The sequence below is a fragment of the Pelophylax lessonae genome (genome assembly GCF_965119305.1).
Source record: "Pelophylax lessonae genome assembly, chromosome: 4".
NCBI lineage: Eukaryota > Metazoa > Chordata > Amphibia > Anura > Ranidae > Pelophylax > Pelophylax lessonae.
The window spans coordinates 322,517,258-322,541,509 of record NC_138771.1 but is presented as its reverse complement, the minus strand read 5'-3'; positions in this window follow the sequence as shown (position 1 = coordinate 322,541,509).

The following is a 24,252-nucleotide window of genomic DNA, read 5'->3' as shown; positions in this document are numbered from 1 at the left end:
CCTGATGCTGCTGAGGGAGAGATAGGGAGATTACTGTAGGGTCAGGCTGGAGACTGCTTTGAGGGAAAGCATAGGAAGAATCTTCTTTAATCAGACAGTGATCTACATTGATTTGATTGTGTGGGAGTGCAGTGCATGATCTTTTAGCCCGGAGGGAGAGATAGGAGATTATTGTAGGAGCAGGCTGGATATTGCTTTGAGGGAAAGAATAGGAAGAATCTTCTTTAATCAGACAGCGATCTACATTGATTGTATTGTGTGGGGGTGCAGTGCACAATCTTTATGCCCTGACATGAGCCCAGAGAGGAGAAAGGAGAAAAAAAAAACTTTTATCAGTCTGTTAGGTGGGCGGCGTGCGGTGCTGCACATTTAATGCAAGCTCAGTGCATATGTGTCTGCTTAATCTGCATTTAAAAAAAAAAAAAACTTTTTCCTTCATATTTTACTTTGACATACATTGTTTAGACAGACACTGCTTTTCTAACCTGCTCTTCAAAAAGCACCAATGTAAGGGGAAAATAATTATTTTTCAGTTTTTCATTCAAATGTTTTTTTTTATTCAGTAGTGGAATAGAACAACAACAGTATCCAACCTGTTAGGCGTGCGGTGTGTAGCGGCCATTTCATGCAAGCTGAGTGCATATGTGTCTGCTTAATCTGCATTTAAAAAAGAAAAAACTTTTTACCTTCATATTTTACTGTGACTTACAGCGTTTAGACACTGCATTTCAAATATGCTATTCAACAAGTACCAATTAAGGGGACAATTATTTTTCAGATTTTCATTCATACGTTACAGTGTGATACACCCATTGCATACTCTTGTTGTATTCCACTTTGCAATAAAAACCCATTCAGGGGGAAAAAAAAAATAGCAGCCTAGTCTGCATATGGTACAGTGAGATACACGCATTGCATACTGTTGTATTCCACTTTGCAATAAAAACCAATTTAGGGGATAAAAAGTTATTTGCGGCCTAGTCTGCATATATTACATTGAGATACACCCATTGCATACTGTTGTATTCCGCTTTGCAATAAAAACCCATTTAGGGGAAAAAAAAAGTTAAATGCTGCCTAGTCTGCATATGGTACAGTGAGATACGCCCATTGCATACTGTTGTATTTTGCTTTGCAATAAAAATCCATTTAGGGGATGAAAAGTTAATTGCTGCCTAGTCTGCATATGTTACAGTGAGATACACCCATTGCATACTGTTGTATTCCGCTTTGCAATAAAAACCCATTTGGGGGAAAAAAATGTTAATTGCGGCCTAGTCTGCATTATGTACAGTGAGATACACCCATTGCATACTGTTGTATTCCGCTTGGCAATAAAAAACCCATTTAGGGCATAAAAAGTTAATTGCGGCCTAGTCTGCATATGTTACAGTAAGATACACCCATTGGGACAGTGCTGTGGGGGGGGGGAGGTGTGAGAGGGACAGTGCTGTTGGGGGATGTGAGAGGGACAGTGATGTTGGGGGGATGTGAGAGGGACAGTGATGTTGGGGGGATGTGAGAGGGACAGTGATGTTGGGGGGTATGTGAGAGGGACAGTGCTGTTGGGGGGATAGGTGAAGGGGGCAGTGCTGTGGGGGGATAGGTAAAGGGGGCAGTGCTATGGGGGGATAGGTGAAGGGGGCAGTGCTGTGGGGGGATAAGTGAAGGGGGCAGTGCTGTGGGGGGGATGTGAGAGGGACAGTGCTGTGGGGAGATATATATATATATGACTCTTAAACGCAATGAAATACAAGGTGCGGTTTCCCACACATTGAAAATGCACTTTCCATGCGACTGCATTTTAAAAAGGTTCCAGGGCTTTTTCCCAGCAGAAAATGCAGACACAGCAGCCCATTCAAATGAATGGGCTGTCGTGCCTGCACAACTGGGCTGTGATGTAAAGAATCCAAGTCAAAAAAGTCAAAACTGCAATCCGGACCTCTGCTGGAAGAAAATGTTACTAATCGAACCTCCATGAATTTTAATTCATTACCCCTGCCATATACCATATACAGTTCCTTACCGTTCCTTACGTACTATACACGTACTGAATGACGGGTCTGCCCCCTTCAACTTCTGGGTCTCCAAATTGGACACATGGCCTGAGCTTGCCCTTTACGCCTTGGAGGTGCTGGCCTGCCCTGCAGCCAGTGTATTACCTGAACGTTATAAATGGGGGGTTGGAGAACCAGCGCTATGGATGAGAACTACCAGGTAGTGAAATATAAGGTTGCAGCCACCAACCGAACCCCTAAGGAATTCAGGGGCAGAAATATAATGTGGGGGTGAAAAGTTGTAAAACGGCGCTACCTAACGCATGTGCAAAGATGCGGGTGAAGAGGAGAAAGTGCTCAGTGCGCACAAAGTAGTGCAGGTGTGTCACATATAAATATTGTGTTTGTGAATAAATAAATGTAAAAAATTCAAGCCGAGACAATAAATAAATAGATAAATGAATAACGAATGTGAGGTATGGTAAGAAGTTAAAAAATATATATACCAGATTAGTGGTTGTAATTTCCAATATGTGATGCTGAATAAATAATGCTGAATAAAAATGCTGAATAGATAGGTGATGCTAAATAAATAATGCTGAATAAATAAGTTGTAAATGAATCATAAATCAAAGGAGCAGTGAGAATGCTAATTGTATACCTTTTGGGATGTGATTCTCCAATTCAAACACTAGGTGTCACACTTACCCTAAGGCCACAGATGGTGTGTATATAAGCCAAAAGACAGGATATAGGTGTGATCCTCAAACCTGCCTGCTGACGGTCCCTACGGACCAAAAAGATCCCATCTGGGTACAAAGGGAAGAAAAAGGCTTCTTAGTGTGATAAGTGAAGAGCGGATATACAAAAAGATAGTAGCGACTCACGCTTGGGTAGTGGATGCAGCAGATCCTTTCAGATAGTGGCAGTCTGCGCCGAGGAAGCTTCTGCGTTCCAAGCCTAGGCGAGCTGCGGACCGGAAGTGACGTGGGTTTCCGCCCTATGTACGTTTCGTCATAGGACGTCTACTTCTTACCATACCTCACATTCGTTATTCATTTATCTATTTATTCATTGTCTCAGCTTGAATTTTTTACATTTATTTATTCACAAACACAATATTTATATGTGACACACCTGCACTACTTTGTGCGCACTGAGCACTTTCTCCTCTTCACCTGCATCTTTGCACATGCGTTAGGTAGCGCCGTTTTACAACTTTTCACCCCCACATTATATTACCTGAACGTGTATTTAGCACGGCTGGGGGTGTTATCCCAGACAAGCGCAGCCGCCTGTCCAGAGCCAATGTGGACAAGTTTACGTTCATTAAAATGAACCAGGCATGGATCCCACAGGACTTGTCCATACCTTGTGCAGAATAGACATGTATACCGGCCTTACCCAGCCATTGTTGTATTTTTGATCTTTCACACTCTTTTTGGGTATACCCTAATTTAAAAAGAAATAAAATTAAAAACAAAAACCAGTGTTGGCTACCTCGTCCTCCTCCACCGCCGCTTCCACCTACACCGCCACATCCACCGCCACCTCAACCTCCTACTCCATATGGGCCTCGTCCTCCTCCTCCACCACCGCTTCCACCTACACCTTCATATCCTCTGCCCCCTCAAGCTCCTACTCCATATGGGTCTCGTCCTTCTCCTACATCATTCAAGATTATTCTTTTTTATTTTTCTGTTTTTTCTGTTATTTTAAGTTATTTCCCTATCCACATTTGTTTTCAGAGCACTTGCCATGCTCTCACGAAGATTTTACTGCCATTTGCAGCCCTCTAACCCTTTCCATGTTTGTTTTAGAGCCATTTTAGTGCTCAAAAGTTCAGGTCTCCATTGACTTCAATGGGGTTCGGGATCTGGGTAAAGTTTGGGTTAAGTCCCGGTCACGAACCCGGACTTTTTTTTCAAGTTCGGCCGGACCCGCGGAACCCGGACATCCAGGTGTTCGCTCAACTCTACCCGTGGCCATCAAGGCCTCACCGACCAGTTTGAGTAGGGAGGAAGAAGCTGGGATCATTAATGTGGGGTCTCCCTCTTTTCAGCACAAGTACAGATCCATTGAAGAAGGGAACAATGATTGGAGATCCGAAGATGAAACAGAGTGGGACTGGGGTTCTGAAGCTGGGAGCAGCTTACCAGGCCTTGAAGCCATTAGTGTGCCTGATAAAGAGACTCAGGAATCCATTGAAAGAGGGGAGCTGGCAGAAAAATTGGGGCTTTGTGAGACCTACACCAAAAGGGTCCCAGACCTCGCCCCACCTACAAACTATGCCCGGGCTCTGGACCAAAATAAAGCGTATAGCTCCCTGATTAAAAGAGAGGAGACCCCCTTTTCCTTGCCTGGGAGAGGTAACAGGAAGACCCTCCCCAGGCTCTCAAGAATGCAGCGATGGATGCAGCGGAAAGTAGCTATGGAATATGGCTATTATTATTCATACGCTCCAAGGGAGGTCATGTTGAACATTGAGGCTAAGAGAGATTTCTGGTGTGATGAAGCCATTTGGGATTCTTTCTTTGTCCCCAAGCCTTTTTGGGACTCACCCAGGACTGACCTCAAGGAAAGGTTTGATGCTTTAAAGACATAGTGGCTGTATGGATGGTCTATCTACATTAACTGGGTAGAAGTTTGTTGGGCAGACGGGGTGGGCCAGGCTTGGTCCATCCGAGTATGGGACAGTCAGGGAGCCCTTGTCAGGGTCCCCCACTCAGAATATTATATTGAAAGTCCATTTATACATGTAAGACTATAAAAGCACGGCTGGCTAGCCATCAAAAATTAAACTCTATAATGCTGAAGTTTGAACTTTACACTGTTCAAATTATTGCCTTCATAAAATCTCTTGGGCCAGGATCTCTGGATTACAATTGTTGCTTAAGAAAGAACTGAATTAAAATGGGTGACTGTCGCGGTGATGTGTGGTGCATCCAGGAAGTTTGGTGGGGGGGTGCTCTGAAAGACCCCTTACATTTCCCTGACTCAGCAGGACTGCAGGCCACACAGGCTCCAGTGGTTTGCCCTGTTTCCATCAGGAGAAGTATCGTGAGAGACAGCAGGAGGATGATGTAATTGTCTTCTCCAAAGGACTAGATAATCAGTGATAGAACACAGATTCCCCCAGGAGAAGGAAGAGATTGGACCCAGCGTGTCAAGCACTGAATAGCAGAGGAGTCAGGGACTGGAGTGAGAAGGTTGCCCCTGTGGGAAGGGTCTTCTCACTCAACTGTCTATGCAGATAGTCATGTTGTGGATCTATATAAAATGTGACTAACCTCTATTTTTCTCTCTACATGTGGGTCTCACAGTAGAGATAGCTAGTCAGGAAAAATGTATATTTTGTTCAATCTTTTTCAAACAAAGTTTGTTTGGTGGGGGGTGCATCTTTTCATGCACCTAATATATTGTGTATACTTGTACAAACAAAGATGTCAATATATTTTTGCACTTAATTTATCTTTCTTTCCTTTTTCCCCTTTTCCAAGTTTGTGGGATACTCTTGATTTTTTGGCATATTTTTCTAGGAGATGGCTGCCTCATAGTCAATGGGAACATAGCTCATTTTTGGTGGGGGGTGGATGTAGCACCCTCCTAGGTAGGTGCTAGGAAAGGGCATATATATATATATATATATATATATATATATATATATATATATATATATATATATATATATATGGCCCTGTCTGCTTATCAGGGGGGCTTGATTGTTCAGCTAGGCTGTCATGTGTCTCTAGGGGTATCTGTTGAGTCTGGGGGGTCTCCCCACTGTGTCCAATGAGGGCTCTTGTTGGGCAGTGGAGGAAACCTGGACAATAGCGTCCTGGGACTTATATCTATCTCAGTGGGCAGAGTCTGCCGCAAAGCATTCTGGGACGGGGTATAAGTCTGAGGGGAGCACATGATGGAGCGTCTTTGGCGGGAAGCAGAGTCCCAGAAGGAGGGTGACGGCTGTCTTCTCCTGTCAGTGGTTGTGAAGGTGTCCTGGGCAGTCAGCCTAAAGGACGGAGGTTGAGCTGGGCTGCAGGGAAGGGATCCAGAGTGCTGTGGACCGAGTGGAGCTTCTGGGCGGAGGTTTCAGAGAAAAACAGTATTGTGAGTACTTGAAACTGCCCAGGGACTGCCTAGGAGAGGGAACCACTCCAGAAGGTCAAAGGGATCTGAGAGCCAGCTAACAGTAGAGAGGTCTAGAGGAAAGGGGGTTCCCGTGTCTAGACCCTGAAGAGAAGTGAGAGGAAAAAGGGGGCACTGGTGTGGGCCCTGAAATGTTCAGCAGTGCAGCAGTGTATACAGATAGCTACCTCAGCAAGGAGTGCTTAAGGGAGCTTAAAGAGGACTTCTTTAGTGGAAAAAGCAGTCACAAGTCAGTTCAGAGTTAACAGGCATCAGACCAGCGTTAACCAGCGTTGACCGGCATCCTGCCAGCGTCAAGTCAGCGCCAATCAGCAATTTTCAAGTGTCTCTGCCAAGTTATTCATAGTTGAGCCAAAGGAGTATCCCACTCATGCCCTTCTCCCATCCAAGTTCTCAATAAATGCAAAAAACCCAAAGATACTGGACTGTTCATTGTCTCAGTGCTCACTCTTGGGGAAGCATGCACAAAGGTAGTTCTGAGGAAGCGTGCACGAGCACGCGAAACGCGTCAACGGTAGACGCAGACACTACCCTGACACCACGGAAGGCTGCAGGTCTTAGCGAAGGACAGATCGAGGCACGGTCACGTGGAGCCTGTGACGCAAGCGGAAGCGCAGGCGGAAGCTGCTCGGAGGGAGCTACGGAGGACACACACTCACAGAAGGGAACAGAAGGAAGAGGAGACCAGCGGTGATGTGAGAGGTACGAGCATCAACAAGGACAATACCGGCAGGGAGGATTAGCCCACAGGATCCTAGGGGGGAAGGACTTAACGCTGCAAAACATGAGTATTACCCGCAGAGAGGTACGGAACTTATATGGGAAACAAAACTCTGAAGAGTGCCACACACAGAAGATAAGGCCTATGGTAAGACCCGCTCCTTTGTACATCCAACTTTGGACCAGCGGGGGGACTACCATCATCAAGCCTTTAAATCCTCTGCATTCACAGGGTAATGATAGTGTGTTCACACTGTACTCACTAAGCAGGATCGGGACCTTCCACATACATCAAACCAACCCCCCCCCCATCCCTTGGAAGCCACCTCTCCTCCCCTTGCTTCCGGACCACATTGCTCCCTCTCCCCACCTTTCTCCCCCACCGGGGGCACCCCCACCTCCTCTCCCCCCCCCTCCCCATCTTCCATCCACTTACTGACCCACATTGCCTCGTGGTCCTCCATGAATTCCACCTCTGCATGAGAGTGATATCCCCACAGATGTACCAAAACTACTACTTTGTCAGCAATCACTCCAGGATATCAGACACTCCCATACGGGTGGCCACCCAGCACACGATCAATTGATGTATTTATGTACATGCCTATTTATGTGAAGAGTATCACAATTGTTCAACACATCTTCATGTAGTGCACGGGTTTTTTACTGAGACAGCAGCCGACCATATTAGCCCAAACGCTAGCCGATGCCTATCACTCACACACTTACCTAGGGTCTTATAGACCCTACCTCACACATGGCCCACAATTTAGGGCAAGATAGACATCCCAGCACCTGGGGTCTGTAGGAGCGATTATTTATCACTTCTCCCCCATTTAGAGCTCTTTTGAATTCCAGCAGGTGTAGTAGTGTCTGGCTTGGGTGGAGTCTCCACACTGACACAACCACCCATTTTTGACCCCTAGGGTCGGCTTCTTTATACCATACTTTTGTCACTATCTGCATAGATAGCTTTTATTGTTTATCATATTTTCTTGATTGTATCGCACCATTGTTCAATAAAGTTTAAATTTTGCACCATATACCCAGTGAGCCCGGTCTTTTGCAACCCTCTCCCGGAGGCCCTTTCCCCTCCAAAAATCCCCCTCTTTTGTTGTAATTAGTGCATGGTTGCCTAGGGTTCCCGGTCATATTTTTCCGTATGGGTTTTCCACTTACTGTTGGGCCACTTTGACCCACAAGAATCACTGGATCCCGCCTACAGCACAGTTTTTACTCCTTTTTGCACCCAGTGGCCCAGGGGGACCCATATTCAGCAAAATGGCTGGGAATCCTGCTACATTTCTATTGAAGATATGCAATAAATCTTGGTCCTTCCCATGCCCTGTGATTGGACAGTTAAGGAGCAGAAACATACTTTTGGGGTACTCTTTCTCTTTGACTTGTTCTACTTGCTAGCACATATGCACAGATCAGAGCTGATTTGGCTTAGCATGAAAGCCATCTACTGTATATCACAGTGTATATTCAACTGTATGGGGATTACAAGATGCTTGGTTTTCCATTACCCAGGAGCCACAGCTTCAGCCTTCTGTGAGTAAACCTCACTTTAATATTTTCAGTTATAGGATGTAGCAGGGTAGCTAGGGATTTGGCAGGGACTTCCTTAAAAATCCACTGTTGTCAGAGCACACTACTTGCATTATTTGTCCTCTTTGTGAACAGAGTCTCATCTTTTTCTACACTTAGCCTTCTGAAATAGTTCCCTGATGTGATGAAAGGTATCCTGTTTCCCTTCATCTGGTTGCCCATTCTTATTCTCACACTGGATTTGCAACTCCTTAAAGCGTAACTCCACTTTTGTTGAGAAAAAAACATTCCCCGCTGGGTGATCTCTGTACATTGCAGGCATTATACCAACCTTTGTTGCAGATTCCTACCTTTTGATATTCTGAAGAAATCACTGTTTGTTTCTCTGTGCTAAGTGGGTCTAATGGGAGTGGATTCATATTTATCAGTCAGCTGTGCAGCTGCAGAGCACTAATGAGGAAATCTGCTGGGCCTGCATCCCTTTAGACGTGTTCCTATCTCACCAAAAATGACATTTTTATTCCAGGGGATGCCTGAAATCTGACTTGTATCTTAGGCAGACTTTTGGGAAATATGGTGAGCCAATCACAAATGCAGGAAATGATGTTTCTGGGGTGTGTTCAGTACACATTTTGTATACAAAACAACTTCAGGTAGTCATGTTGCATTGTGTTTTCAGAAAATCACAGCAGCTGCAGATTGAAAAGGAAAGGTCATTTTTAATAACATTCAATTACAATATGAATTGTGTTGCTTTTGTATACACTATATTGTTTTTCTTTAATTTCTATTTATTTCCACACAAAAGTGGAGTTACCCTTTAACGTATATTTCTGCACAGGAGATTCTTGGATGTATAAGTCCCTTGCTATGATCTATTCCCCCTAGGAATGACTCTTTTAATATGGAAAAGACATAACTCTGTACGTTCTGTGTTTGAGAGGTCCCAAATTGAAATTCCTTCCCTAGAAGAGCACATAAGGGCAATACAATCACAACAATATTGGCATTTATAACGGTAAAACTCAGGGGACAGCATCAGTCATGTAACTGAATATTTGGTCCTTAGGTTGTACAGATTATAACTGTAAAAGTGTAGCGCTAATAAACAAATGATAAAAAGGTGACACAAATCCCACACAGTAATAAACTGAAAACATTAATGGATGGAAGATGGAGGCTTCTTGTCCTGGCTGAGAGGTGTGAGGGCTGTTCTGTGTCTGCACTATGGATCTGGTCCATATGGATCCATAGTGCAGACACAGAACGGCCCTCACACCTCTCAGCCAGGACAAGAAGCCTCCATCTTCCATCAGGGACACAGAGGAGAGACAGAGAAGATCCTCACACAGGTCAGAGGAGAATCAGCTTCATGTCTACAGTCTGAACATTGCAGGCCTAGGACCCGCCACAAGGTGGAATGACACTTTAAGGGGAACTTTCCCCTGATTGTGAACACTTGTGAGCAGGAGGAAGAGAAGCCGAGAGTTGGGAGAGATTTCCCTTCATGTCCAGTCACCGTGCTGGGAAGAGTCAGAAGTCACCCAACCATAGAAGACTCATCAGAGGAGCTCCACATCAACCTCCAGAACAGGACACCATCAGCCAGTTGTTTTACTCCCTGTATGTGAACCCCTGAATGGATATCGCTTATGAGATATACGGTCTGAGTGTGATATATGGCTGAACATTTATCCAGTGACGGCTCCTGGTAATCTCTTACCCATATCGGCTCCCCCATCAGGATCCATTTTAGATCAGGTTATTTATTACCATTATCTGGTAAGCGCACTGGCATACCTTATTGACATATGCACCGTGGAGGAGAATCCCTTACTTATCTTTACTGTTGTGGTGGAGGACTTTGTATTCTTATACACTTCTACGCCAAGTGTATTTGGGACTTTTATTACTATAACTATCTTGTGTCATTGTGTACAGCACTTATTTGAGTTTGTCACTTTATTAGTTGATTATTAATGTGTACACTTATTCACTTATTCTTGGTTATCACCTTTATCAGTGTGCACATTTATATTAGTGAATATATATTGATCTATATATTGGTCATATACAGCGCAGCTTTACTTTTTTATGTTTGTTTAGGTGACATCCCACTTTTTAGCTGCAGCTTTATTTGTTGATTAGCGCGGTTACTTTTTATATAACTCTTTGATATGTTTATATTACTCGCTGAGATGTTCAATCTCCGCGTCCAATGAATCCATGTCCTTAGAATGTTGGGTCACCAACAACTGCATGAGTTCCTTACTACAATTGGTTAGAGCTGATTCCCAAGATTTCTTAAAGGCATCCAGGGGGTCCTTTATAGTTGGAAATGTGTGTAATCTCAAACCTTACGGGTTAACCTCTTCCTCTATGCATTTTCGAAAAAATTCAATGTGCCAATGTAGGTGTGACTTACGTTTAAGGAGACCTTGTATTTTCAAAAAATATATCTTAACATCTTCTTCATTTTTAGGGCAAGCATTACATTCTAATATAATATCTGACATAAACCTATTCCAGGTGGTTCCCAGGATATCCGTGGCAAAGGCAATTAATGTAGGCGCAGGAGGACACAGGACAGACAATCAGTGCACAAACAAAATATAAAATAAAAAGAAGTCATTAAAGCCACCAAGTGGACATTATATACAGTACATATATTACCATATAGTATTAGATGTGTCTATAGCCAACAGTCAGAGAAAAAGCCCCAGGTGTGTTATCCACCTAATGAAAATTAAATATTTGAATAAGGCTATAATACGGGGCGTGGCTTGAATGCTGTGGAAGATGGCCACTTGAGTCCCTTGCTCTGCCACACAGTGCTCCTTCATCCCTCTCATGGCCACCCTATCAACCTCCCAGCATGGGCAAAACAGATCAGAACGCATCAGCAACAAGGCCCCAATCACCCAGGGATCCAGGTCAGGCGGTGGGGAGACACATTTGGGGAGACACATTCCAGAGATGTTTGGACCGCATGCGAGAGAGGCGCCTTCTTCATCACAGGCCTCAGGTATGCACAGGGCTGCCAGCAAGAGCCCACACAGGCGACCTAATCACACCACACCAGAATCCCCTGCCATCCAGCCCTATCATCCTCTTAGCCTGGATGATTTAAAAGCAGTAGCAGATTACATCAAAGCCTCTTTTAATGCTGCCATTATGGAACTACGCAGAGACTTACAGCATGTCACCAACAGACTAGAGGATGTGGAGGATTTAACAGATAGACATGACTCTGACATTTCAGAAGCACAGAGGGCACTCAACACTCAGTCCTCCCAGATTAAAGACATTCAAAGGCACATTGAAGATCTGGAAAACAGGGGGAGGAAATATAATACTAGGATCAGGGGGCTCCCTGAATCCGTTGAGACCCCACTTCTGACCAATGGGAGAGACCCCCAGACACCATTATTGAGATGGAAAGATTACACCGTGCGCTGAGACCAAAAGGCAGAGACACTAACCCCCCCCCTCCGGGATGTCATTGGCTGTATCGTTAATTTTCAACTAAAAGAGGAGATACTGAATAAAGCTAGATTAAGGGGAAGAATTCTGTTCAGAGGCTCTGAAATTAAATTATTTCAAGACTTGTCCCAAATCACATTGCAAAAAAGAAAGTCACTGCGCCCTCTGCTGGACACTCTCAGGGAGAGAGAGATTCCATATAAATGGAAATTCCCCTTCTGTTTATCAGCAGGAACCAGGGGACGCACTGCTCTACTTCGCTATCCAGAAGATATATATATATATATTTTTTTTTAACAATCTTTTTATTAATTTTCCAACATAAAAGTAAAAACATTCGGGAAGTACAATTCCCATTAACATTCAAGCAGAACAGTAGCATACAATCAGAACAGTAGATCCAGAACAATCCAAGGAGAATATCAACAACAGTACAGAAATATCATCTATAGGTAGTTATTGTTTCCACTGGCTTAAACTGTTGAGTAACTAGAGCCCCAGTTGACACACGAGAACCGAATTGGATGTGATAGCTAGCCACCACCACAAGATGTCTCCATCAGTACTACGTAAACAAAAAGGAAATTGTAACCTTTCAGTGGGATTGCACACCACCGACAGCTCGGCACTCCTGAGACGGCCACCCCTAATGGGAACCACACTGTGGCCATCTCCGGGACGCCGGCCCCCAGCAGGGCAAGTCCCAAGCCGCTTGACGGGAGTATGTCTCCCATTATGACCTGTTTAACCATGAAGTCCAAGGTTGCCAAAGCTTAGACATACGGGCGGCGGACTGGTGTCTCAGGGACAAGGATCGTTCATAGGAATGGTGGGTAGTAATCAGCTCAATCACTCCCTGAATTGGAGGTGGTGATTCTTGTTTCCAAGATCTAGCTATAAGTAATCTGGCTGCAAGCAAACAGTGGGAAGTCATGTGTCTCATAGGGTGGGGTATCTGCCCAAAGTTCAGGGAGAGCAATGCAAGTCCAGGGTCTAGTTTGAGCGGTGTATTTATCACTGCAGATAGTAATGAAAACACCTCCTGCCAGAAAGTCTGGATTTGTGGGCACTGCCAGAAGACGTGGAAGAGAGTACCCACTCCTCCACATGATCTCCAGCACCCACCGTCACACTTCTCGTCGAATTTGCTATTTCTGTCAGGAGTGAGGTACCAGCGTAGTGATAGTTTCAAGGTCAATTCCCATAGGTTGGAATTGCACATCGTTGAGTATATAGAGTGCAGTGCCTGCGTCCATTGTGCATCAGTGTATGCTATTCCCAAGTCCCTCTCCCATTGAACATGGGGGAGTGACTTGGAGAAGATGGTCTTCTGTTGAAGAATATTATAGAATGTAGTGATGCCTTTGATTTTAGAAGGTGACTTAGATATTAGATAATTCCATGCCGGAGCTTGGATAGTCAGTGGCCAAGTGGGGATGGAGGAAAGGAAATGATGAGTTCTAAAATGTAGGTATAGGTCAGTGCTGGGTGAGTGAAATTTATTTTGTAAGGTAGGGAATGGAATTAATGTGGAGTTGTGGTGTAGATCGTTCAAGGTGGCGATTCCATGTTTGGTCCAGGAGTGAAAGCTTGCATCAGCCATCAAATAGTGCAGGGCTGTTAGGGGTATTACAAGGTCTAGTGCATGGGAGCCTTTGGCGTGTTGAGTCAGCAACATTTTCCAAGCGGTGACCGTAGCTACCATGGGTGGGGGAAAGTGAGATGGGATTTTCGCTAGGGATGTCGCCATTAACCAAGAAGGAAGGTCCAATTGCAGGCAATAAGATGCCTCTATTCTCCGCCATAAAGAGGGGCTGTCTGGGGTAAACCATTCCCGTAATTGTGTGAGGATAGAAGCAAGGTAATAATCATAGATGTCCACATAGCCCGCTCCATCTTGGGAACGCAATTTTATAAGCTTTACATGTGAGCATCTAGGCTTCTTGCCCTGCCAGACGTACTGTGATATAAGGGATTGGAGCGAGCGAAAAAATGTCTTGGGAGCTGGGATTGGCATGGTTCTAAAGATATACAATAGTTGTGGTAAGTGCATCATCTTGAATGCTGCCAGCCTCCCTAACCAAGAGAAACCCGACGACTGGAGGTGTTTAAGGTCAGTCTGAAGCCGAGTATGCGCCGGAATGTAGTTATGTAAAAAGAGTGTTTTCGGATTCGCCGTAAGTTTAATTCCTAAATACGACAGATGGGTGTCCGTTCAGGTGTAAGGGAACTGTTGCTGTAATAGGGCACTGGTGGTTGCATCGATGCCAATATTTAGAATCTGGGACTTAGTTTCATTGACCTTATACAGGGATACCGCTCCAAACCAATTAAGTATTTTTTGAATTTCCGGGAGGGAACAGGTAGGGTTAGTAACCATAAGAATGACATCGTCCGCAAAGAGACTTTTGTGGAGTACCTGCTATGTCAATTCCTGATATACGGGAGTTAGATCAAATGTGTTCTGCAAGGGGTTCCATGACCATATTGAATATTAAGGGGGATAGGGGGCATCCCTGTCTAGTACCATTCTATATCTCAGAAGGGGCAGATATTGCATCAGGGGTGCGCACCATCGCCGATGGATTTGAGTATAAAGCCATTATAGCTCTATAAAGGAAGCCATGGATACCAAATTTGTGTAGAACCGCAGAAAGAAAACCCCAGGGTACTCGATCAAACGCCTTCTCTGCATGCAAAGAGAGGAGCAGAGAAGGCGTGTATGGCACACTAGCCTAGTGTATGGCATCGATGACCCTTCTGGTCGCATCAGAAGCCTGGCGGCCTTTTTTTAACCCTGATGGGTCCTTGTGGATAATTGTTGGTAGGACTTCAAGTAGGCGTAATGCGATCAATTTAGCATACAGTTTAGCATCAAAATTCAAAAGCGAAATCGGTCGAAAATTCTTGGGGTTGGGTAGGTTCTTTCCCAGGCTTAGGCAAAGTCACAATCATTGCGCTGAGCATTTCTTTTGGAAAGGAAGAGGATGTGGCGGCTGAGTTGAATAGGTTGACCATGAGAGGCGTGAGCAAGCTGGAGAATTTCTTATAATATTCGGCTGTGAAGCCGTCTGGGCCGGGGGGATTTCAGGTTAGGGAGGGTAGAGATGGCTTGAAGAATTTCTATGTCAGAGAATGGTTGATTAAGGGCTTCTAGCGTATCGGAGGGAATGGAGGGTAAGTTTATGTGGTTAAGGAAGGACGCTATGTCTTTCGTACATGGTTGGGGACTATGTGGATCAGCTTTGATATTATATAGGGATTCATAATATATGCTAAAAGCGTCCGCTATAAGGTTAGGCTTAAGTAACTTTGTTTTGGTGGTGGGATGAAGAATGTACAGAATTCTGGCTTTTATCCTCTGGCCTTTGATACGAAGGGCCATGGCTTTAGACGCCTTATGCCCGGTAGAGTACGAAATAACTTTCCACTTCTTAAAAGTGTCGCTATATTTTTCCAAGAGCATAGCTCTCAACTCTTGTAAGAATTTTTTTTCAGTGAGGGCCTTAGAGGTGTGGTGTTGGTTTTGGGAGTCTAGGGAAGCTAGCTGCTCAGTAAGATCAGTCAACTTCTGCAACCTCCTTCTCCTTTCCCTAGTGCCAATTTGAATGAATACTCCCCGCAACACTGCTTTATGGGTGGTCTACACCGTCACCGGGTCCGAGCCGTCTGTCTCATTGTTGGTAATATAATCTTGTATATGTTGACAAATTTCTGAGGCATAAGTTGGGTCTTTCAACAAGTGATTATGCAGTCTCCAGACATACGGAGCTTGCGTATGCGGACCTAGGGGTATTTTGACCCTCAGTGGGAAGTGGTACCAGGTGGCAGTGTGGAGCTTCACATCAGACACATATTCCAGAACTTTTCTATCAGATATACACAAATCTATACGTGAATAGGTGCCGTGACGCGGGGAGAGGAACGAATAATCCCTCTCCGACGCGTGACAGCACCTCCATACATCATACAATTCCTGAGACCAGATACATTTCTATAAAAAAGAATTAGGCCTTTTAGGGTTAGCTGTCTAATCAAGTACACTGTCAGGTGCGAGATTGAAATCTCCACATAAGAGGAGATTTCCGAAGGCTAGGTTCTTCGCTTTGGTTACCACTGATTTGGTGATGATTTGGGGCATACAAGTTCACAATGGTGAATTTCTGTCCCATTATCGTGCATTGCAGAATGAGGTATCTGCCTTTAGGGTCGATCACGACGGCATGATATTGGAAGTGTAGAGTATCTCTGATGGCAATGAAAACTCCCTTACTCTTCTTCTTACCAGAGGCAAAGTATAGATACAGGTAGTTCTTATGGGTGCATTTCGGCATGGCGTCAAGGGCGAAGTGGGTTTCCTGGACACACAGTATATCACCGTGTAAGGACGTAGCAGTGGACCATAATGAAGATCGCTTGGCGGGGTGGTTGAGACCCCTTGCATTCAGTGATAAGATGGTAAATGTCATGATAAAAAGGGGAAGTGCTTGGTAGAACAGCACAAGTAGATGTCCCTGGGGGGGCCGTGTATGGAGATGGTGATCCCCAATCAAAGAAGAGTACCTTAAGGTGGTTGAATCTGTGCAGAATCGATTGCAAGCCGGGATAGATGCGCCTGTAGACAAGGAGAGATAGAGTAGGAGTTCCGCGTCCGGGGCAGTGGTGCACTTCGGGGAGAGCGTAGAGTCAATAGAGTCGGTCACTCGCGGTTGTACCAATAGGAACTACTTTCAAAGGTAAGAAGGTTAGAGTCAGATGAACTGCAAAACAAATATGTGATTCAGTAATGCAAACGGTATGTAAACGTTGTACTGGAATTGAACAGAAGTGACCAGCAGTAGGAATTGTTCAGCAAGTGTAATCCTGTGTCAGGCTTGCTGACTGGAGTGGGGGGTAATTCCACCACTGGTGGAGAAGAAAGCCGGAAACTGGAATAAAGAACTGTAGTAGGCCAGCCAGGCCTTGTGTTGCTGAAGAGGGAGGGACAGCACTCATTTACATAGAAGGACGGTGCCTGGAGCGGCTGTGATGAGAGCCCTGGGGAGGCGGCGGGGTTCGCCTCCGGGGGTCCCTACGGTGGGTCAGGAATTATACCCCATGCGTGCAGTAGTTTCATGCCTCCTTCCATTGTGGATATAGAGTGAGGTATCCCATTATAGGTAACCAACAGGGTTGCTGGATGGCGCCACTTATAGGTGATCTTGTGATTTGCTAAGGCTTTAGTGAGCGTTTTAGGCTGTCTGCACTGTTGGAGCGTGTGTTGAGAAAGGTCAGTGAATAGCTGAATTTGCGTGTAGGGAGCTGGAAGAGTACCCAGTGACCTAGATGCCTGTAAGATTTTTTCCTTTGCGGGGTAAAAGTGTACTCTCAATAATACATCCCTTGGGACCGATGCTTCCAGGAATCTAGGCTTTGGCAGCCTATGGATTCTATCAATTGTGAGTTCGATAGGAGATAAAGCAGGCACTAGGGAAGAAAACAGGGTGGATGCATATTGCTGGAGGTCCGCAGGAGGAACATCTTCAGGAATGCCCCTGGTTTTGACATTGTTGCTGCGAGACCTGTCTTCTAGATCTGCCAGCTTGTTTTTTATCCAAGCAGTATCCTCATTCTGTTCTGTGTATGCATCCACTAAATCATTAACAGTGTCAGTACATTCCTCCATTTTCTGCTCCATGTAATGTACCCTGTTTCCCATGTGTTTCATCTCATAAGCAAATTTGTCCATGATAGAAGAGAGAATGGACATAAGAGACGATTGGAATGTGATTAGCATGTTCTTCATGGTGGTATCTAGTACCCTGTAGTGGGGAACGCTGCTATAGATGACTGCAGGGAGGACATAGAATGCATGGAGTACATGCCTTTACTCACTGTGGATTCCGACTGTCCGTGGTTATCCATCCTCATCCGTGCCTTAGCTGGGCTCCCAGGGACCGGAGAGGTCGGGGTCAATCCCGGAGGGGACTGCATTGGAAGGCCGTCCGCCGAGGGAGAAGGGTCTGCGTCTGGCAGATCAGTGAATGTCTCCGGATCTCGGCTTATGCGGCCATTCGGTATGCGCGCAAGCCAAGCCCCCCTATCCAGAAGATATTGACTCCTTTTGCGACACTTTGGGCATTCCACAAATATTGATACCTGACTGGAACCAATTACCCATACAACAAAGACCACGTCGCGAAGACGCCACGGAAGTCCCAGATGACGGATCACTAGGTTATCCCAGAAGAAGGAGATTCTCACGTCACGCCTCGCCACCACCTTCTAATCATCGCTCGCCAGGAGGGAGCAGTGTCCCACACTCCTCTGCCCATAAGAAAAGCCAGAAGGGGCTAGTGACAACCCCCCCTGCTTGAAGCTGGCCATCCTCATTCACCCAGAAAGATTCTCTTTCTATGCACATTTTGGATCTCTATACAGTATATCCCAAGATACTTAAATTATGTATTTCCGCAAAAGCAAGTCGACATTTTGTCTTCCCCAGCAGATCACATGTTATTGGGTTAAATAATCTACACATCTGTCTAATACCTGAGTATATTTGATTACCTGTGACAAAAAGTCACCATGTACTAACCACTCTCAAATTGAACAAATAACTTACAAACTTTGTTTCTATCTGTTCTTAAAAAGGTTTCTTATATCTCCTGCCTTTTCTATCAGAAGGCTGGAGGAATAACACACCCATATATTCGCTATCTTACCAGTTGTAGACCCGTTTTATCTCCAACGATAACCTCCACTATTTACCATACCTTAATGCAAGATGTAACAGTAATGCCTATACTTTTTTGTTAGTGCTCTGGGTATCCTCTCCGTTTTTTATAATGGTACAATTTTGTTTTTCACTTGAACATATTTGTGAAATTATCACTTTTTTGTTATTCAGATTGTTGAATTAATTTCCTTTAACCATTCCTGCGTTAAGCCATCTTTTCCAAATACAATACTATCCAGATGGAACACTAGATGGCGCTGTTCCTCAACTAATCTACAGCTCCAATTACCTGAATTCTTCACATAGAGGTACTGTTTTCATTTTACTATTGTTGAATAAGACATTCCTGATGTGAGCACTACTCTTTTCAAACATGCATGTTAAATGCAATCTCAGGTATACTTATGCTAATTTTATGGTTGACACAAACAAAGTTACTTTTGACAAAGCAGAATAACCTTGTCAAACTACTTACAGAAGCTTAAGTTATAGCTGAATAATGTCTTTATTGATGATTTCTCATTAGGTTTTTTTTACATTGACGAAATACCTTTCTTCATACACTTCAATGATTTACTCATTTAATTGTTGTAATACATTATGTATGTTCATTTATCCCTTACATGGGTGCCTCTCTCTTAACTAATCTTCCTTAACAACATACCACTTATTTCTGATTGCCCCCCCCCCCCCCCCCCCGTGAGACAACTTAGCCTCTACTATCTACATTTACTTACAGGAGCGCTCTCAACACAGCACTAGAAAATGTTTTCTAGGCTACACTAACCATAGTAAAAGTGACCTAGCTGGGCTAGTATTACTGTTGGTAATTTATCCCCTACTCCTCTACCCCCATCACTTCCTCCCCCCTACATCTTAATATAAATTCCTATTGATACCTTTATCTGCCTTACCTTAGCTGAGTCCCATATGCCTAAAACGACGCAATCATCCTTTTCCAACATTAATCCCCCCCTCATGAGCGGAAATGCGACTAAAAAGGCCTTGCTAAAACTGCTATCACTAAACACAAAAGGACTCAACTTACCAGAAAAACCTTCACAATTACTACAATATTTAAAGAAAGTGAAATCAGATGTGGTATTCCTTCAGGAAACACATTTCCGTACGGATAATGTCCCTATATTTCCATCTAAAGAATATCCTACAATGATACACTCTACCAACCCACTAGCCAAAACTAAGGGAGTATCTATGTCAGGAGACTAGCCAGAGGAGAGTTGCCCGTAGGCCTGGCATGGTGGCCAATTTCCAATATGGCCGCACTCGCACAAATGCACGCACACGTATTGTGAACGCACGTTCACTATGGCAAAGACGTGTGTGTGCTGGCTCACACAATGCTTGTCAGATCTTGGCGCCCTCTGGCCTTTAAAAGAGGGACTGCAGCACATGGACATTGCTGACTGATCTTCAGCTTCCTGCTTCCTGTTCCTGTGTGTGTGCTTATGCTTCTAATCATCTGTTACCGACCCGGCCTGCCTTTGGATACCTCTTGTCATTCCCCCAGCTCTGACCTCAGATAGCCCACGGATCTGCTCTTGTCTCTTGTCCTGTGTATGACTTTGGCTTGCCTGACTACGTCCCTGCTCTTCTGTCTGCTGACTACTGGCTTACTGACCTTGGCATCCATCTCTGACTACATTTCCTGCTTCACCCTGTCTGCTGTGATCCACCCTGGTGCCTACCTGCAGTACCCAGCCTGCTGTACCCACCTGCAGTACTTACCTGTTGCTCCAGCCTGCAATACCTATTTGCCATATCCAGCTTACTGGAGCCACTACAATCTGTTTCCTGCTGTGTGCAGTCTGCACCATCATCAGCTCCACTGGGTCCTACTGCTCACCTCATCTGGTATCCACCTGCGGAGAGATCTCCACACCTGCATCTCTCATCTGTGGCACAGCCGGCAATCCCTGCTTCTTTGGGCTTCGTGTTCCCTGTTTCCACCTTCAGGGACACCGAGCACCTAGCCGCAAGGAGAGCCCTCTCAGCATTTCGGCTTCAGGACCAGGTTCGTGACAATCTATTCTGATTTCCAAAAATCTTCCCCTGACGATTATTGACACTCTCCCGGATCCGGAAGGCAGATACATCATTATTAAAGGTCACTTGTGGCACAAACCAGTAACACTAGCGAATATTTACTGCCCGAATAAGGGTCAAGTTTCTTTCTTCAGGAATCTATCTGCCACTCTGACTTCCGTTCAGGAGGGGACAACCATCTTAGGTGGAGATTTCAACGTTGCTCTAAACCCATTAGAAGACACATCTACTGGAACCTCTTCCATTAAATATTCCGCACTACGACAGATAGAGTTACAATTGCAAAATCTCACACTCCACGACACCTGGCGCATCACTCACCCCACCACTAAAGATTACACCTTCTTCTCCACCCCTCACAACCGCTATTCCAGACTCAATTATTTTTTTCTCACACAAAAAGACATATCACTGACATCCGCCTCCTCCATAGAACCCATGTTCATTTTGGATCATAACCCTATCACTCTTACTCTGACCCTGCCGAACCATGTCCATTATACTAAAACATGGCGTATAGACCCTACACTTTTAGCTGAATCATCTAATGTGCAAACATTGTCCACATAAATCAAGGAATTCTTTAAACTCAATGATACCCCTGATATTTAACACATCTCACAATGGGAGGCCCATAAATGTTCTGTAAGAGGTATTCTACTTAAAATGGCATCATCCAGGAAAAACATTATGCAATAAAACACTTCATTCCTTTTGGACAAAATCAAGTCCCTTGAGACACTCCATAAACACTCAAAATACACGCTCAATCAAGGAGCTAGAAGAAACCCAAAAAAATTGAGGGAAGCAATGAATAAAAAATTCAGAAAACGCTTTACACTTTCCCAAAAACTATTCTATGAGTTTGGAAATAAAAGCAGTTAATATATAGTTCGGGCTTTAGCATCAAAAAAAGCCAATACCACCATACACTCCCTACAATCATCATGCGGAGGCAAGTTAACAGCAAGTTCAGATATAGCAAACAAATTTTCTAACTACTACTCCCAGCTGTACAATTTAAAATCAAATTCTGACAACCACACCCCCGACCAAATTAGACACAAAAAACTCACAACGTTTCTGACTTAACACAGCCCCACACCACTGACCCCCCAACAAGCTGGAGACATTGACGGACCCATCACCGCTGAGGAACTTTTAATTGCCATCAAGCAAATGAAATTGGGAAAGAGCCCGGGTCCAGATGGTTTTGCCCTCGTATAGGATAAAATATTTGCACACGCCCTAATATCACCCTTTCTAAAAGCTTTTAATTCATTACCTGATTCTCAAACCACCAATTCATCCCTCCTTGAAGCCCATATCACTGTTATTCCCAAGCCAGTTAAAGATCCCTCCTTCCCTCCCAATTATCGCCCGATTTCTCTCCTAAATGTTGATTTAAAAAGATATGCAAAAATTCTAGCTAACAGACTACTTTCCTTTATCCCTTCTATGCTTTCCCCAAACCAAGTTGGTTTTGTCCCCGGTAGGGAGGCGAGAGACAACACCATTAAAGCCATAAATGTTCATAATTTGTTAACCAAAAACAAATTACCTGGATTCTTTCTATCACTAGATGCTGAGAAGGCATTCGACAGGCTGGCCTTGGACTATCTCAGAGCAGTGCTAACGTCTATGGGCCTTGGCAATAGACTTCTTAACTTCAATATGGCTCTATATAGCAACCCTTCAGCCTAGGTAAGAGTTAACGGCCTCCTGTCGAACGCCGTCCGAATCACTAACGGCACTTGCCAGGCATGCCCCCTCTCACCAATACTCTTTTTTTTTCCAAAATAATTTTTATTAATTTTGAAATATCAGGTACAATAAATGCATTCAACAGTTCAACATATAACAGAAAAGTAAGGCACATCGCAACCATAAAACATGTCATAAAAAGTCATAAGATGTAGTAAATACATTCAACTTTCAATTGTCATTCCAAGTGATCCATGAATCCCAATGTCTATTGAGTTTAGTAATGGAGTTGGAGCGTAGCGCCAGTGATTTCTCATATTCATATGTCAGATTCACTGATGCTACCACTTCAGATAAGTTTGGAGCCTCTGTGTTTTTCCACCTCCTAGTGATGGTCGCCCTAGCAGCCAGCAATATATGTGCTGTAACCCACCTGTGTTTGTGGGCTATTGCGTCAATGTCTAGAGTGAGGAGAGCCAAGGCAGGGTTCGGTGTAACAGGAGTTTGTGTCACCGTCGAAAGGAGGCCAAAGATTTGGTTCCAGAAACTAGTTAAGTTCTTGCATGTCCAAAGAATATGGTACAGGTTGCCCACTTGGCCACATTCCCGCCAGCAGAGCGGGGAATGAGTCGGGTAAAATCGGGACAACCTGTATGGCGTCAGATACCACCTGGACAAGATTTTTTGGGATAGTTCCCAATGGTTGGTGCATCCAGACACCCCATATGAATGCCGGAGTGCACACAACCACTGAGATCGTGAGAAAGAACGTTTGAGGTTGCCTTCCCATTTGATCATGGGACAGGTCTTGGTAAATGTGGTCTTAGCATTAAACATGTTGTAGAAGAATGTGATGCCTTTTATCGATCCAGAGAGGTTATTTAGGAATCTAATTGTCGGTAGTGGGAAAGTGATCTTGGGAGGGGGATGTTTAGTCAGGAACGTGGTGATCCGGGTATATGTATAAAGTTCTGAGTTCGGGAGGTCATATTCATGTGCGAGAGTCGTGAAGGGTTTCAATCCGTCTGGAATATAGAGGCTATCGATCCAGAGTATGCCCCTATCTCTACATCTCAGGGTGGAGAGGCACGGGATCAGTACGTCTAGGAGGTTGATGGGTAATCTCTGTTTATATTGGGCTTCTTCCACATTAGTATGCTTTTGTAATTCTCTCCAAGCCAGTATGGATGTCTTGGTTGTAATCAGTAGGTCTGTCATGTTTTGGGGCTTCCACATGTCTGCCAGGAGTAGCACGTATAAGTGATCGACCTTGCTGTGTGCGGCTTCAATGTGTGACCAGTGAATGCCAGAGTGTTCTGGGAACCACGTTCGTAGCTGGGTTAGTTGGGACGCTAGAAAGTAGTCATACAGATGTATCATACCAGTTCCCCCCACTTTCTTGTGTCTTATAAGGTGAGCCCATGAACATCTAGGATGTTTCCCTTGCCATATATATTGTTTGAGAACACGGTTTAGAGAATTGATCAGTGCTGGTGGGAGAGGCAATGGGAGAGTTCGAAAAATATACAGTATTTTGGGGAGGGCCATCATTTTGAAGGCAGCTAGTCTGCCCAACCATGATAGTTCTTGATATGATTTTTTTGTAAGATCCGACTGTATGTCTGCAATCAGTGGCTTATAGTTGGCCTCTATCATAGAGGAAACCGATGGCGTCAATTTTAGCCCCAAGTACGAGATTTCGTGGTCAGTCCATATATATGGAAATTGTGATTCCAAGTGTTGTCTGGTGTGTTTTTGTATGCCCAAGTTGAGGATAAGCGATTTAGTAAAATTTACTTTATAATATGATATAGCTGAAAATGACTCCAAGAGTCGGTGTAGAAAGGGCATGGACACTATGGG